Consider the following 15020-nt stretch of genomic DNA (forward strand, 5'->3'; position numbering starts at 1 on the left):
CGACGGGACGTTAAACAACACTAACCTAACCTAACTACATTCGTAGTGCCCCATGTCCGCAAGAAGAGATACCATCTTAGTATCAATATGGTTAAGGCTCACCGGCCACTTGACCATCTTCTTCTTCTGTGCGAATGCACAAACAGTGCCCGAACTCTTACTGGAATCGGCAACGCGCCGCGAGTAATGAGTATAATGGGCTGGGGCACTACGGAAGTAGTGTAGGACAATACGTTGAGAATGTGGGTTTCGCGGAAGGCGTGCCAGAGATAAATCCCTGTAGCAGCGCTATCGTCTGTGTCCTCGATCGCTCAGATGGATAGAGCGTCTGCCATGTAAGCAGCAGATCCCGGGTTCGAGTCCCGGTCGGGGCACACATTTTCATCTGTCCCCGTTGACGTATGTCAACGCCTGTAAGCAGCTAAGGGTGTTCATTTCATTGTAATTTCATTCTGACGAGCTGCATGGTCACCGATAGTATCACAGATACCATCTTAGTATAAAGATACGGATACGTTTCATGTCCACGATGTTTCGTGTTAGAGTTTATCAGTCGTAGCGGCTGGAAAATGGTGGCAGCCACTCCGCAACGCATGGCCAGTTGATTCCAGTGAAAGAGTGACTTTGGAGATCACGTTGTGCACCGTGTTAGGTCAGGTCAGTATGGCTAACATGTAGTCTTCCTTTACGTTCTTGAAACATAACTTCACGGAGACCTCGAACACAGGACACGTCAGAAATGTAGTAGCTGCTGTCAAGATTAGTAGCTTTGCGAACCAAAAGTTGATCTTTTTGTTTGCCCTATACCACCCAACACTAGCACGCCATTTGCTGGGCCCATATGACGACGAAGAATGCAATCTGGCAACGTTCGTTGTCCTCAGGGTCTGAAACTGTAAGGAGAGTCAGGAATCTTCTGAAAAGACGACGTTGTGCCACTGTTAGTTGCAGTGTTGCCGTTCATCGAACCACTTAAGGCTTCGACCTTCCTGCTGACGCGTCAAAGGTAACTGTAACAATGGTCGCAGTTCGTGATGCTCTAGACTTCCTTGTACTGCCCTCGTTGATACTGGTCTGGCTCCACACATACCCACTTTCTTACTCGAGGTACGTGACGTGTCCGTACGGTCATTCAGGTTCAAATGGTTCAAATGGCTCTGAGCACTACGGTACTTAACATCTGAGGTCATGAGTCCCCCTAGAACTTAGAACTACTTAAACCTAACTAACCTAAGGACATCACACACATCCATGCCCGAAGCAGGATTCGAACCTGCGACCGTAGCAGTCGCGTGGTTCCGGACTGAAGCGCCTACAGCCGCTCGGCCACCGCGGCCGGCGGTCATTCAGGGGCCGCGCGGAGTGGCTGCGCGGTTTGAGGCGCTATGTCACGGACGGCGTGGCCCCTGCTCCGGAGGTTCGAGTCCTCTATCGGGCTTGGATGTGTGTGCTGTCCTTAGGTTAGTTAGGTTTAAGTAGTTCTAAGTCTAGGGACTAATGACCTCAGTAGTTTGGTCCCTTAGGAATTCACACACATTTGTCATTCAGGGCCGAGCGAAGCAAACGAGTATGGGTTTCCTCTCAGGTCCTCTATCGCCATCATGCACAGCATTGAAGTGTATTCAGATCACAGTCATGGGACCCCTACGAACGCTAGCAGCAATATCGCGGAACGATAAACCATATTCTCGACAGAACGGGATTCTGCTCATCACAAGTTGCAACAAGTGCTGGTAGACGGTTCCTTTTCTTACACGAAACGTAATACAACCTTCTCGCAAACAATTTCTGAATGAGAAACTCACTGTGTAACCTTATATACAGAAAGGTATTTCTCCTATCTGTTTTGTATGGTTACGGTGATATACTAATAATTTCATATGTAACCACATATTACATCTACGTATACATCAAACTTCGCAAGCCACCTAATGGTGTGTGGCGGAGGATACGTTCGGTACCACTATCTGATTGCACCACTCGCGAATTGTGCATGGGAAGAATGATTGTCGGCAAACCTCTTTATTGGCTCTAATTTCTCCAATTTTCTCCTCGTGGTCAATACGCAAGATGTATGTTGTGTGTGTGTGTGTGTGTGTGTGTGTGTGTGTGTGTGTGTGTGTGTGTGTGTGTGACCGGGGGGGGGGGGGAGTAATATGTTTTCCGACTCCTCCTGAAAAGTGCTTTTCCGAAATTTCAATAATAAATTACATTTCAGGTCGATCAGATATTTTTTGATGCATGCTGACTGCACATTTTTTTTACCATGTGCAAATTCATTACAGCCGAGCGGGATTAGCCGAACGGTCTGAGGCGCTGCAGTCATGGACTGTGCGGCTGGTCCCGATGGAGGTTCGAGTCCTCCCTCGGACATGGGTGTGTGTGTTTGTCCTTAGGACAATTTAAGTTAAGTAGTGTGTAAGCTTAGGGACTGATGACCTTAGCAGTTAAGTCCCATAAGATTTCACACACATTTGAACATTTTTTGAAATTCATTGCATTAAGGTATATTATAATACATCGCTAGGCTTCTGCATCAATTACACTTTTCTCAGAGAGCCTGTGATAATACCAGGAACCGTTTGATGCAAGAGCTACGACCTAATAAGTAACCCACTATTACGATCAAGAAGGGGCACCGCTACCCTCTCTCTCCAACAACGCTCTATATTTTCAGATAGTTCCCCGAGTCAGATCTCAATAATTTCTTGGGTATTAAAAAACTGCTTCAGCTATATTTAGCCCTTTACTTTTATATCACTGCTGGTTTCATGGAACTAAAAATTATATGCTCAGTTGAACGTATAACAAAAACATTGGTGCTAAATAGCTCGGAACATTCCGTGTCCGTCAGAACAAGACATACTTAAAACGCGGTATGTCATTGAATAAAACAGCCAAATTGCAATCCAGTATGATGGTCGGGACCGTTTCTCTGGTCCATACACGATCGCGAACTGGGGACGCGGATATGCTTCAAGAAACAACGGACGGATGGCGTCACTAACGAAATAAAAACGTTAGCAAAACCAAAATCGATGAATTCACTGTATCTTCACGGTAATAGTGGATTTCAGCCGCGGTTGTTGTTGTTAATAACGGCCTATATTAAAAATTTGAAGACATAAAGTCACAGTGTGATTGGAGATGTTTTCAGGAGGGCCGTAAATACAATAATGGAATGTAAAATGTGCAGAAAAAAGGACTGTCGTGTCTTATTCATTGGCTTCGCCGACAATGTCACCGTAGGCCCCATAAAAAAATAAATTGCCGACGGTGACATCCTGGGCACAGCAGAGCAACAGAACAGCGTTCTTCAGCACACTCGCCAACTTCACTACAATTATCACTACTTTCAATGGAATGCAGGAAAGACATCTACAATTTAAACATAGAAACAAAAACATAGCAAACCCCATCGACGCAAAATATGACGCCCCAAAATCCATCCTTCTGTTGCTGATCCTGTTAGTTAACACTCCTATGGTTCGCGTTGTTCACTGGGTCCGGAAATGGCTCCCGCAGGGATCTTGAGAATATGATAAGAAATATCCTTAGTTGCAAAATTTATTGTTGTGTTTAAAGTCTAGTTATCAAATATAAACAGTCTCATACTAATATACGAAAAGCGTCTCTTGCTCACTCATGGGGCGCCACGTGCACGCACGTTACGCCTGCGTGTTATCAACAAAGGCGGCCGACCACTATCTACGGCGGCCAAGGAAGTTGCGTAGAGCCGAGCACCACGTTTCCGGCATGTGACAGGATAAAACTATTCCACTGTTAAGCGTGGCTAAAATTAGCCGATCTTTCGTTCACATAGTCACATCCCACGTTTAGACGGCTGTTATCAATATTAACGCTGAAATTTCAAATATTCAGACCTTGACATTCTCAGTAACAATATCAGCAATATAAGCAGTCCCTACTACTGTTACGGAAGACCCTGACAGAATTACAAATGTACACTTAATAACTATAGTAGTTATTTATAAAATTAAATGGTAAGGTATCCAAAAAATTAAATCATTACTATTACTGATAAATACTAGCATGGACGATGGCCTTGCATCTCCTTAGAATGTTTGGGTAAGTTAAGTTTGTATGTTGTTTTCAATTTCAGGCACAATTACAGGTTCTCACCTATAACATGACTTACGAATTAACTCTTGATAACGTTCCTGCTTGAATATGATAGTTCGCATGAATGTGTAGACCAAAACAGGAAAGGCCAGCAAACGCCACTCATTGCAGCTGATTATAAGAATCCGGAATACTATTCGAGGTGTTACAAATCATGCTCATTCTAAAACTCTTTCAAAGCAGACCATCTGAGCTCCAAACTATGTTCACACTTGTTTTTCTCTAATATAGCTATGTCAACGCAAATACGTTCAAATGTCGAGCTCCAAAAGGCTTTATTTTTTAAATGTAGCAATTGAATTTCAAAGTTGCAAATGTCAATATTAAAGGGAAAAAATTAATTCTGTTATAGTAGTATTAAAAGTTTTTTAAATTTTTTTTAACGAAGGCTAATGTCGCTTTGCTGTTTTTGAATTCCTCAAACACGGTGAGAAAAGCTTTCCTCATATTTAAAATAGGTGTTTGAAATAGTAAATGGCAATGATAGAATTATGATCTTGGCGATGTATCATCATGCTTGGAAAGGGAACGAAAGTTTCTTTTTTTAATATCTTGAGGAGAAATAGATAATTTGTTTTTGAATGACAGAACTTCTTCTAACAAATCCATAACTTGGCAAATATCTTCCGGAAATATCTGTGCACTACACGTTTCTTGATGGAAGATGCAATGATAAGTAACTATCTCGTTACTAATTTTTTTTCTTCAGGCTAGCAACAAACACTTCCCTTACTCTGGTCAGACTATTCGCCTGTCTGTTGAAACAGATACAGTGTTATCTAGTGCACTCATTTACAGTTTCGTCTCTGAGTGCCAATAACGCTAAAAGTTTTTCTTTAGGATCTGTACATAAAATAAGTTGTACAAAATGTGAAACTTGGACTATAGCAATTACGTCACAAGATTCGTCAGCTACAACTGATGAAGCTGAAACTAGTTTAAGATCTCCGACTTTGCTGGCTGGTTGGATTCGAAGACATTTCGACTTCTGTATTAACAGTCAGTCGTAACTCTAATTTTTTTAGAGCATATATTCTTAAAATTCAGAAACTGCTCTTCGGATGCATTTATAAAACAACTTTTTATGTTTTAGCCTTCTGCATATGGTTTTCCTCTTTTAGCAAACAGTCTATCAATCACAAAACTTGCAGTATTAACATTGGTTCTGAGAACGTTACGCTGCCCGTTATCAAATGTGTGACTTTTCTCCAAAACGTGTTTAGGGACTGTTTTCCCATTATCAGGTGCTATAAAAAAAGAAAACAAATCAATAAATCGCAGTACTCTTGTACAGACAACCATATAAAATGTTTATATCGTCGTATAATATAACATACATCACGGAAGCACTGTCGGGCTGAGCTAGCACTAGGATGGGTCACCACCCCGCCTGTCGGGCGCTGTTGCCGAGCGGAGTGCACTCGGCCCTTGTGAAGCAAACTGAGGAGCTACTTGACTGAGGAGTAGCGGCTCCGGTCTCATTAACTGAGATATGCCGGAATGGCGGTGTGCTGATCGCATGCCCCTCAATATCCGCATCCAGTGACGCCTGTGGACTGACGATTACACGGCAGTCGGTCTTTATCATTGGGTCTTCAAGGCCTGTTCGGATGGAGTTTAGTTTTATATTATAACACGTTCTAACACTTCCGTAGTTGTAAAGTAAAGGCAGCCGCTTTCACCTACCAAAGATAGTACGTTCCTGCAGCTCATCGTGACAGTCCCCAACGATACTGCTGTCTACCATGAAATCTGTGGACATTAAAAGTTCCGTCCTAGCAAACGAAAGTTTACGAAATAAAAGTGTCAGGATTATGAAAATAAGTGCGTGAGGCAAATGAAAAGAAACTAAATTAAGGTTTAAAAAGTATTATAATGGCTCATCGGCGGTGGCAAAGTACCTCAACAATGAGCAGCCTCCGTCGGGTAACACCGCAATCAACAAAAGGATATTGTACTTCGAGGATAAGGGGTAGTTCTTGTCAAATTTAGAGAAAGTGAATATTTCTTGCGCTTTAAGAAAGGAATAAGTAAGCATGTTAAATGAGAAGACAGAGGTGTCCAAGAGGCATTTCTCGTCACAGATTACCTATGTCCTCCTTGGGAAGTGACCACCAACTAAATTGAAGTAGCGGCGTTTGGTTTGTTTTCAGTTGGTCATTTTGTATGGATACGCAATTTGCAACATAGATGTGCTATTCTACATCTACATCTACATTCATACTCTGCATTTAAGTGCCTGGGAGAGGGTTCACCGAACCACCTTCACAATTCTCTATAATTCCAAACTCGTATAGCGCGCGAAAAGAATGAACACCTATATCTTTCCGTACGAGCTCTGATTTCCCTTATTTTATCGTGGTGATCGTTCCTCCCTATGCAGGTCGGTGTCGACAAAATATTTTCGCATTCGGAGGAGATAGTGGGTGATTGGAATTTCGTGAGAAGATTCCGCTGCAACGAAAAAGGCTTTTCTTTTAACAATTTCCAGCCCAAATCCTGTATTTTCTGTGACACTCTCTCCCATATTGCGCGATAATACAAAACGTGCTGCCTTTCTTTGAACTTTTTCGATGTACTCCATCAGTCCTATCTGGTAAGGATACCACACCGCGCAGCAGTATTCCAAAAGAGGACGGACAAGCATAGTGTAGGCAGTCTCCTTCGTAGGTCTGTTACATTTTCTAAGTGTCCTGCCAATAGAACGCATTCTTTGGTTAGCTTTCCCCACATCATTTTCTGTGTGTTCCTTCCAGTTTAAGTTGTTCGTAATTGTAATACCTACGTATTTAGTTGAAGTTACGGCTTTTGGATTAGACTGATTTATCGTGTAACCGAAGTTTGAGTTCCCTTTAGCACTCATGTGGGTGACCTCACACCTGCCAATTTTCGCACCATTCAGATATTTTTTCTAAATCGTTTTGCAGTTTCTTTTGATCTTCTGATGACTTTATTAGTCGATAAACGACAGCGTCATCTGCAAACAATCGAAGACAGCTGCTCAGATTGTCTCCCAAATCGTTTATATAGATAAGGAAGAGCTAAGGGCCTATAACACTACCTTGGGAAACGCCAGAAATCGATTCTGTTTTACACGCTGACTTTCCGTCAATTACTACGAACTGTGACCTCTCTGACAGGAAATCACAAATCCAGTCACATAACTGAGACCATATTCCTTAAGCACGCAATTTCAGTACATGCCGCTTGTGTGCTAGAGTGTCAAAAGCCTTCTGGAAATCCAGAAATACGGAATCGATTTAAAATCCCTTGTTAATAGTACTCAAAACTTCATGTTCATTGCTTTTTATAATTTATTGGTGCGATATGTGCTACTGGTTTTTCTAATTTACTGGGACGTTACTTTCACTGTGCGATGATTTTATGATAGTAGCATCGATGGGGGGGGGGGGGGGTGGGAGGGGTGTGTGTGACGTATGCGTTACAGGAAAGTACTATCTTTGGTGCCTTGAGAGTATAAGATGACTGGTTGTTTGTGTTGTCCTCATAATTTCATCATCATTAATGAAAGTGGCGGGACTGAACTGAGTAAACACTGGGAATTTGTACGGACGCTGACAACCGCGCAGTTGAGCGCCCCACAAATCAAACATCATCATCATCACGCCAACGGAGATATTCTAGGAAGAGTTTTATGTTTGATAACGTGCGTTTGTTGCTAGATTTTACCTTTGACGATGCCTAATAGCACACAAGCCTTATCGTATCTTGTAATACAACATTATATAAATATTTTTATATGGTTGTCTGTACGTGTAGTTTTGCGATTTCGTGATTGGCTTCCTTGTTTCATAGCACCTGATAACGAGACAAAGCAATCCCGAAACATGTTGCGGTAGAATATCACACTGCTTACGTAACATTCTCAGATCCGATTAATGAGACAGCCGAGCGATGTCTGCACAATGTATGATACTGTTTAAAGGTTGTATACAGTATCTGAATAGAGAACTTGGTTTTCCTTGACTCCTCAAAAGTTCCTCAACTGCTTGCTTCCTTGCATCACCAGTAGGATATTTAGTACTAAACAGCATGTTTTTAGCTGTAAGGCGTCACTCCAAGTTTGATTTCTTGTTATGAACCAAATTCATCTGACAAATAAGACAGGTCAGAGATTACTTAAATTCTTAATAAAAGCGGAATCCTGATCCACTCAAGTTTACATTCACGGTTTTCGTCTTCCGTTTTTATTTGCTTTTTCTCTGTAGCAATATCAAACAGGGAACGTAAAAATATTTGATTTTATAATAACAAAACCACTGGCACAAAATTATTAGTATTTTGAAATTGATGACGTAAATCTCTGTAGAATTTGCAGCTGGTTCGAAAAATACAGGTAGCTATACGCTTAGGGTAGTACTTTTGGCGCCGTCGCACGATACGCATGCTCGACTAGCACTCGCCGCAAAATGAGCCGCATAGTGAGACTGCTGATTGACTCAATGGCTGACTCAGCTCTTCCACGCATCCCGCGTGCCTCCCCCGCGGGAACAGGTTGACCGACACTTCGTGGCCCCTAAACGTGCAGATTGCTAAGGTGTGTTAGCTGACGATGCTGTAGTGTAGGAGAAAACAGCATATCTGATAGAATACGAACATGAACTAGGCAAGTTCATGTTCGTATTCTGCCAGATATGCTGGTTCATTTTCTCAATATGATTATAGGTGTGACTTTGTATTCAAGTTTGAAAGTTACGTACGTGTTTGAGCACACTTTTGATGTGACCACACTGGGTGATGTAAGCGCTCGTAATGGCTATTCTGCAGCCCGATCCATAATAAATTCAGATTATTCGCAACTGATCGCTGCAGTCTTCCATTTTGGCTAGGAAAAACGAATTTATTTTAAGGAAACCTAAGAAGCGATGACATGCGAAGGCACTTCTTTAACTTCCGTTGTGAAGCACGGGCGTATAAAATAAAAAATAGCGCGACTGCGATTGTGATTTCATAAAACACAGACGTAAGAATTGTTGTGAATCTTTTAGGCTTTTTTCCATCTGTATTTTAAATCATTTGATGCCATCCAATTACTGTTTCCTCTCCTGTGCCAAACTATTCATCTCACAGTAGTACTTACAACATCGTCGATTGTTTGTTGCAAATACTACAATGCTTCACTTCCCCTAAACTTTTGCCATCTACAGTTCCTTTTACAGACATTTAAGTTATGCCCTGATGTCTTAAGACATGTCCTACCATCCTGTCCCTTCTTGTAGTTGCTCCTCATCACGTAACTCTTTGCACGACGATTCTGTGAAGAACCATTTTTTCCTTTGTCAGTCCACGTAATTTAGCACGTACTTATGAAACATCACTTCAGAAGCCCTTCGATTCTGTTCTTTTCCAGGTTGCTCAAAGTCCATCATGGCCATTCTCAATATGCTGCTGATGATATTTAAGGGGCTCCGGAAAGGCTCAAAATCATGATAAGTTCAATTTTTACTTTTTTGCGTTTTCTGAATCTGCAGACTATTACCTTTTAATAGATATATAATTTATTCAATTCCGAAGACTACAACTATTTTTAAATTTTTTTTGAAATGTGTTCTACATGGGCGTGACCCACTGTGGCGCTGTTAAACTGCTGTCAAATGGTGTTATTATTAACGTCCGTGTTCATCAGGTACATTTTAGTGATGTGAGATAAAGTATAAAACCTATTTTCAGAGACTTAGCAGCACCTGAACTGTTGAAAAAGTGTATTCACGGAAAAACTCAAAACCCCAATGAAAGTGTAAATAGTGTTATATGGTCGAGAATCCCCAAGACTGTATTTGTTGGAATAGAAACACTTCACTTTGGTGTGTATGATGCTGTTGCGACTTTCAATGATGGCAACATTGTAAGGTGCAAGGTATTTAGAAATATGGGAATGAAGATAGGTTCTAACATGGTACGAGCGATGCTTGCTTTAGACAAGGAACGCCTTTGGGCTGCAGACAGGGCTGTAAAGAGTCTAGAAATACAAGCAAGAGTAAACAGGAGGAGGAACAAGAGGAAGCTGGAGGAGGAGTTTGCAGAGGATGAAGGTAATCCATCCTATGGACCTGGAATGCACTAAAAAGTTAATCCAATCTTTGTCGCTCGATTCCCAAAACTTTTATTTTCTCGTACTAATTACATGTTTTCTAAGGATCTTCCAAACATATTTGTTTCAGACTTTCAGTAAATGTTACACAGTACCTTCTGCATAATTTAACACAGCCTTTTTCCAAAAAACTGTATATTTTTGAATATATAAATAAAAAATTGCAAAAAATGTGAATTTTCATTACAATTGAAAAAAAATCATCTTTAATAACTGAACTAAAATTTTGTAAAATCCCTGTGTTAAGTTGTAGCTCATATTCCAATAAATAATCTGTAAAAAGTTCAACTTCCTACCTCAAATACTTTGTGAGGAAAGATGTAGTTTATAAGCGTTATTTTAACATTGCAAGTATAGGGCGTTCCGGAGCCCCTTAAGTGTGGTACCTCTGAAAACAAATCACGTACTGAAAAGTTTGAAATGCAGTGCTAAAAGTACATCGGCGCATGGAAAAACGGCCACGAGTACAGACGGTTAGCCAGTTACGTGCGAATTGTTGCCCGCCACGACCAGATTCAAGTAACAGATAAACATGTAGTAACTATGTAATAAGGAAATAGTAAATAAACTAATGAAAAGGTCTGTATTTACAGCTTTGATCTTACCAGGTACTAAATATGACCACCTTGTACTTCAGTGTGCCTTAACATGTGCCGTATCAGTTTTCAAAATTTCATCATGAGTGTTGTTCTTCAATTCTTCTAGCCGGCCGGAGTGGCCGTGCGGTTAAAGGCGCTGCAGTCTGGAACCGCAAGACCGCTACGGTCGCAGGTTCGAATCCTGCCTCGGGCATGGATGTTCGTGATGTCCGTAGGTTAGTTAGGTTTAACTAGTTCTAAGTTCTAGGGGACTAATGACCTCAGAAGTTGAGTCCCATAGTGCTCAGAGCCATTCAATTCTTCTAACGTTATTGGATTATTTGTGTACACTTTTCCCTTTAGACTGTCCCACAGATAAAAGTCACAAATGGTTAGGTCCGGCGATGGCTCGACCACAATCCTTTGCTGACAGTCTTGTCGCCGGCCGGAGTGGCCGAGCGGTTCTAGGCGCTACAGTCTGGAAGCGCGCGAGCGCTACGGTCGCAGGTTCGAATCCTGCCTCGGGCATGGATGTGTGTGCTGTCCTTAGGTTAGTTAGGTTTAAGTAGTTCGAAGTTCTAGGGGACTGATGACCTCAGAAGTTAAGTCCCATAGTGCTCAGAGCCATTTGAACCATTTTGAACAGTCTGGTCGTCTGTGAATCTTTCATGAATTTATGAGCTTGACCTCCGTGAAGTGTGACAGATCGCCCCACCCTGTTCAAAGACAGCATACGAACCTTCATGTGGGGTTAACTGTGCGTAAAATTTCTCCAAGATCGCATTTACACAGCAGTGTTTAGTGTTCTTTAAAAAATATGGGGCCCGCAATCCGACTTGCTGACACGGCACACCACACTATGATTTTTTTCTCCGTGAAGAGATTTCGCATTAATCGTGTACGGATTGTTTGTTGGGCAGTTCCTGTCAGATGGAACCATACTTCATCACTCATGAAATACCGCAGCGGATCCAACATTCAACTCTCAATTGTCTGACACCCATGTACAATAATTTACAAATTTTGCCTTATCTTCCTCCTTTAGTTCTTGGACACAATCATTTTGGCTTCATCCCCATAGAGTGTAAAACACGTTGACAAGACAGAAGCGAAATGCTCACTTGTTGCGACAATTCAAGTGCCGACTTCTTTCAAGTCTGGATCATTTGTGATGGAACGTCCGCGATCAAAGCGTCACCATGTCGTGTATACTGCTCTTTGCTGGTATGTCCCCCGTTTCCTTAGATGAACCAGTAGACAAGTACGCCTCAACTATTGCTATTATTTCTTGAAGAGGATACATCTCGCTAAGATATTTACTTCTCAAATCTTAACCAAGTCGAAACTGTTCTCGTACTGACAATGCAGAACGTAGTCGCAACAGCTTCGGAATAATAGATTATAGTTGACGGGCGAGAATGAGCAGTGTAGTACTCGGGCGCCACCCTGTCGTTCTTGATAACTACAAAGATGAAAGTAAAAACACACCAGTTCAGATCGACTGAAAAACGTTATTTCGTGCTGAAAAATTCTACATGCCTGCCAGGGACTCGAACCCGCAGCCTTGCTTTTCGAGTACATTGCTCTCGCATGTGCAGACACGATTAACCACGCAGGTCCCCTCAGAGCTTTACTACCGCCAGTGCACTTCTCCTACTTCTCAAACGTGACTGATTCCACACAACTTACCGGGAATAACGCTCTGGAAGAAAGGATACCGCAGAGAAATGATTTAGCCACAACGTAGGTGATTTTTTTCACAAGTACCAGTCCCCTCAAGCGGGGAGGAGAATTTCTGTGAACTCTGTACAATTAGGAGAGAAATACTGGCAGTTAAGAGAAATCATTGTTTTCACATCGCTTCGCATCTATTTTTCTTTTATTTCACTATGGTGACGAAGCAGCAGACTTTTTTCTCTGCGTGCCTGCCTAAGTAGAACAACAATTGCCAAGACTTACAGGATTTTCGTTTCACAACGTGACAAGTACGCTTCACACGAGACCTGTCCTAGTTATACTGAGTATGCTCACATCCCAGCCCTGGAGAAAAGTTCATTCCTGCATGGAAGATAAGCATATTCACATTTTATGCAGGCTGTTGATTTGCAGACTCGCCACACTGCCTGTTCAAACGTATCTGCACATTCCAATGTAAAGCGAAATGGACCACTAGATGCCACGTGAGACAGACGCGCTAGTATAAAAGGAGTTATCGAGTAGTGTTGTCAGTAGAAAAGCAGCAAAGCAGTATGGGTCGGACAGGAGAGCTGTACGATTTTATTCGTAGCTTTCATTTTATCGCCAGTTGGCACATATTTCAGAATAAAATTCAGTCCTCACTTGGACAATCAGGAAATTGATATCTCTTTACCAATTTCAATCGGTTAATCTCTCATCTTCAGATGCCTACAATATTAAGGATATTATAGATCATTGCGTATAAGTAGTGTGTTGCACAAACTTACTTAATATTGGTTTAGCAGCTTCTTCACAAAAACGAAATGTCGTAGTATGTCCAAAAATGGACATATTTCATGTGGTAATCATACACACAGGCTGATAATTTACAGTAAAATCATCGCATTTGTATATATAGTACAGTTGTTCTAGCAGCAAGGAACGCATTTCGATACATATAAAAATTATACCTAAGGTATATGAAGTAAGTTATATATGGTATACATATAAAAGTAAAAATTACGCACAGTTCCACATGAGCTACTGCTGTTATTAATATCATTTAGAGTTTTTATATGCTTTTACAGTTGTTTCCGTGCTGCTAACAGGACAGTTTGATTATAAATATAAATCTGATATACTTACAGTAAATTATCAATATCTGTGTGTATAATTATCACGTAAAATATGTAAAACTTTGGATAAGTCATTGTTTTATGTTTCTGTGAAGAAGATATTGATATCTGCTACACCAATAATAAGCATGTTTCAGTAATATACTTCTCATACTTTACGTCTTTTACGGCCAAGTCCTGACGATTTATAATATCGCAAATTTTGTAGGCTTCTGAAAATGATATACGAGGGTGAGTCAAATGAAAACCGTAATATTTTTTTTAGATATTTTTTATTGCGCAGAAGTGGTACAAAAATCTCTCCCACGCTCAATGCAAGTCCTCCAGCGCTTACAAAGTGCATAAATTCCTTTAGAAAAAAATTCTTTTGGTAGTCCGCGCAACCACTCATGCACCGCGTGGCGTACCTCTTCATCAGAACGGAACTTCTTTCCTCCCTTTGCGTCTTTGAGTGGTCCAAACATATGAAAATCACTTGGGGCAAGGTCTGGTGAGTATGGTGGATGACGAAGACACTCAAAATGCAGGTCTGTCATTGTTGCAACTGTTTTACAGGCAGTGTGGGGCCTCGCATTGTCATGTTGCAAAAGGACACCTGCTGACAGCAATCCACGTCGCTTTGATTTGATTGATCACGGCAGATGATTTTTTAGGAGATCTGTGTATGATGCACTGGTGACAGTGGTACCTCTAGGCATTTAATGCTCCGAAATGACGCCTTTTTCGTCCCAAAAGATAGTCAGTATAACCTTCCCTGCTGATGGTTCCGTTCGAAACTTCTTTGCTTTTGGTGATGAGGAATGGCGCCATTCCTCGCTCGCTCTCTTCGTTTCCGGTTGGTGGAAGTGAACCCAGGTTTCGTCCCCAGTAACGATTCTTGCAAGGAAGCCATCACCTTCTCGTTCAAAGCGCCGAAGAAGTCCTTCACAAGCATCAACACGTCGTTCTCTCATTTAAGGAGTCAGCTTCCGTGCCACACATCTTGCAGATACTTTGTGAAACTGGAGCACATAACGCACAATGTGGTGTGCTGACCAATGACTAATCTGTAAACATGCTGCAATGTCATTCAGTGTCACTCGGCGATTTCCTTCACTATGCCTTCAACTGCCGCAATGTTCTGTGGAGTCACAACTCGTTGTGCCTGACCCGAACGAGGAGCATCTTCCACTGAAGTCAGACCATTTGCGAACTTCCTGCTCCATCCGTAGACTTGCTGCTGTGACAGACATGCATCACCGTACTGAACCTTCATTCGTCGATGAATTTCAATAGGCTTCACACCTTCACTATGCAAAAACCGAACAACAGAACGCTGTTCTTCCCTGGTGCAAGTCGCAAGTGGGGCGGCCATCTTTATACTGCTACTGCGAC

General features: G+C 41.7%; 1 protein-coding gene across 1 annotated transcript in view; it reads right to left on the bottom strand.

Annotated features, from left to right (window-relative positions):
• The window catches only part of LOC126234244 (uncharacterized), an 818625-nt gene that overhangs the window by 91939 nt on the left and 711666 nt on the right, over positions 1–15020 (bottom strand). The gene's annotated exons all lie outside the window — the stretch shown is intronic.

Source organism: Schistocerca nitens, chromosome 2 (assembly GCF_023898315.1).
Source record: "Schistocerca nitens isolate TAMUIC-IGC-003100 chromosome 2, iqSchNite1.1, whole genome shotgun sequence".
NCBI lineage: Eukaryota > Metazoa > Arthropoda > Insecta > Orthoptera > Acrididae > Schistocerca > Schistocerca nitens.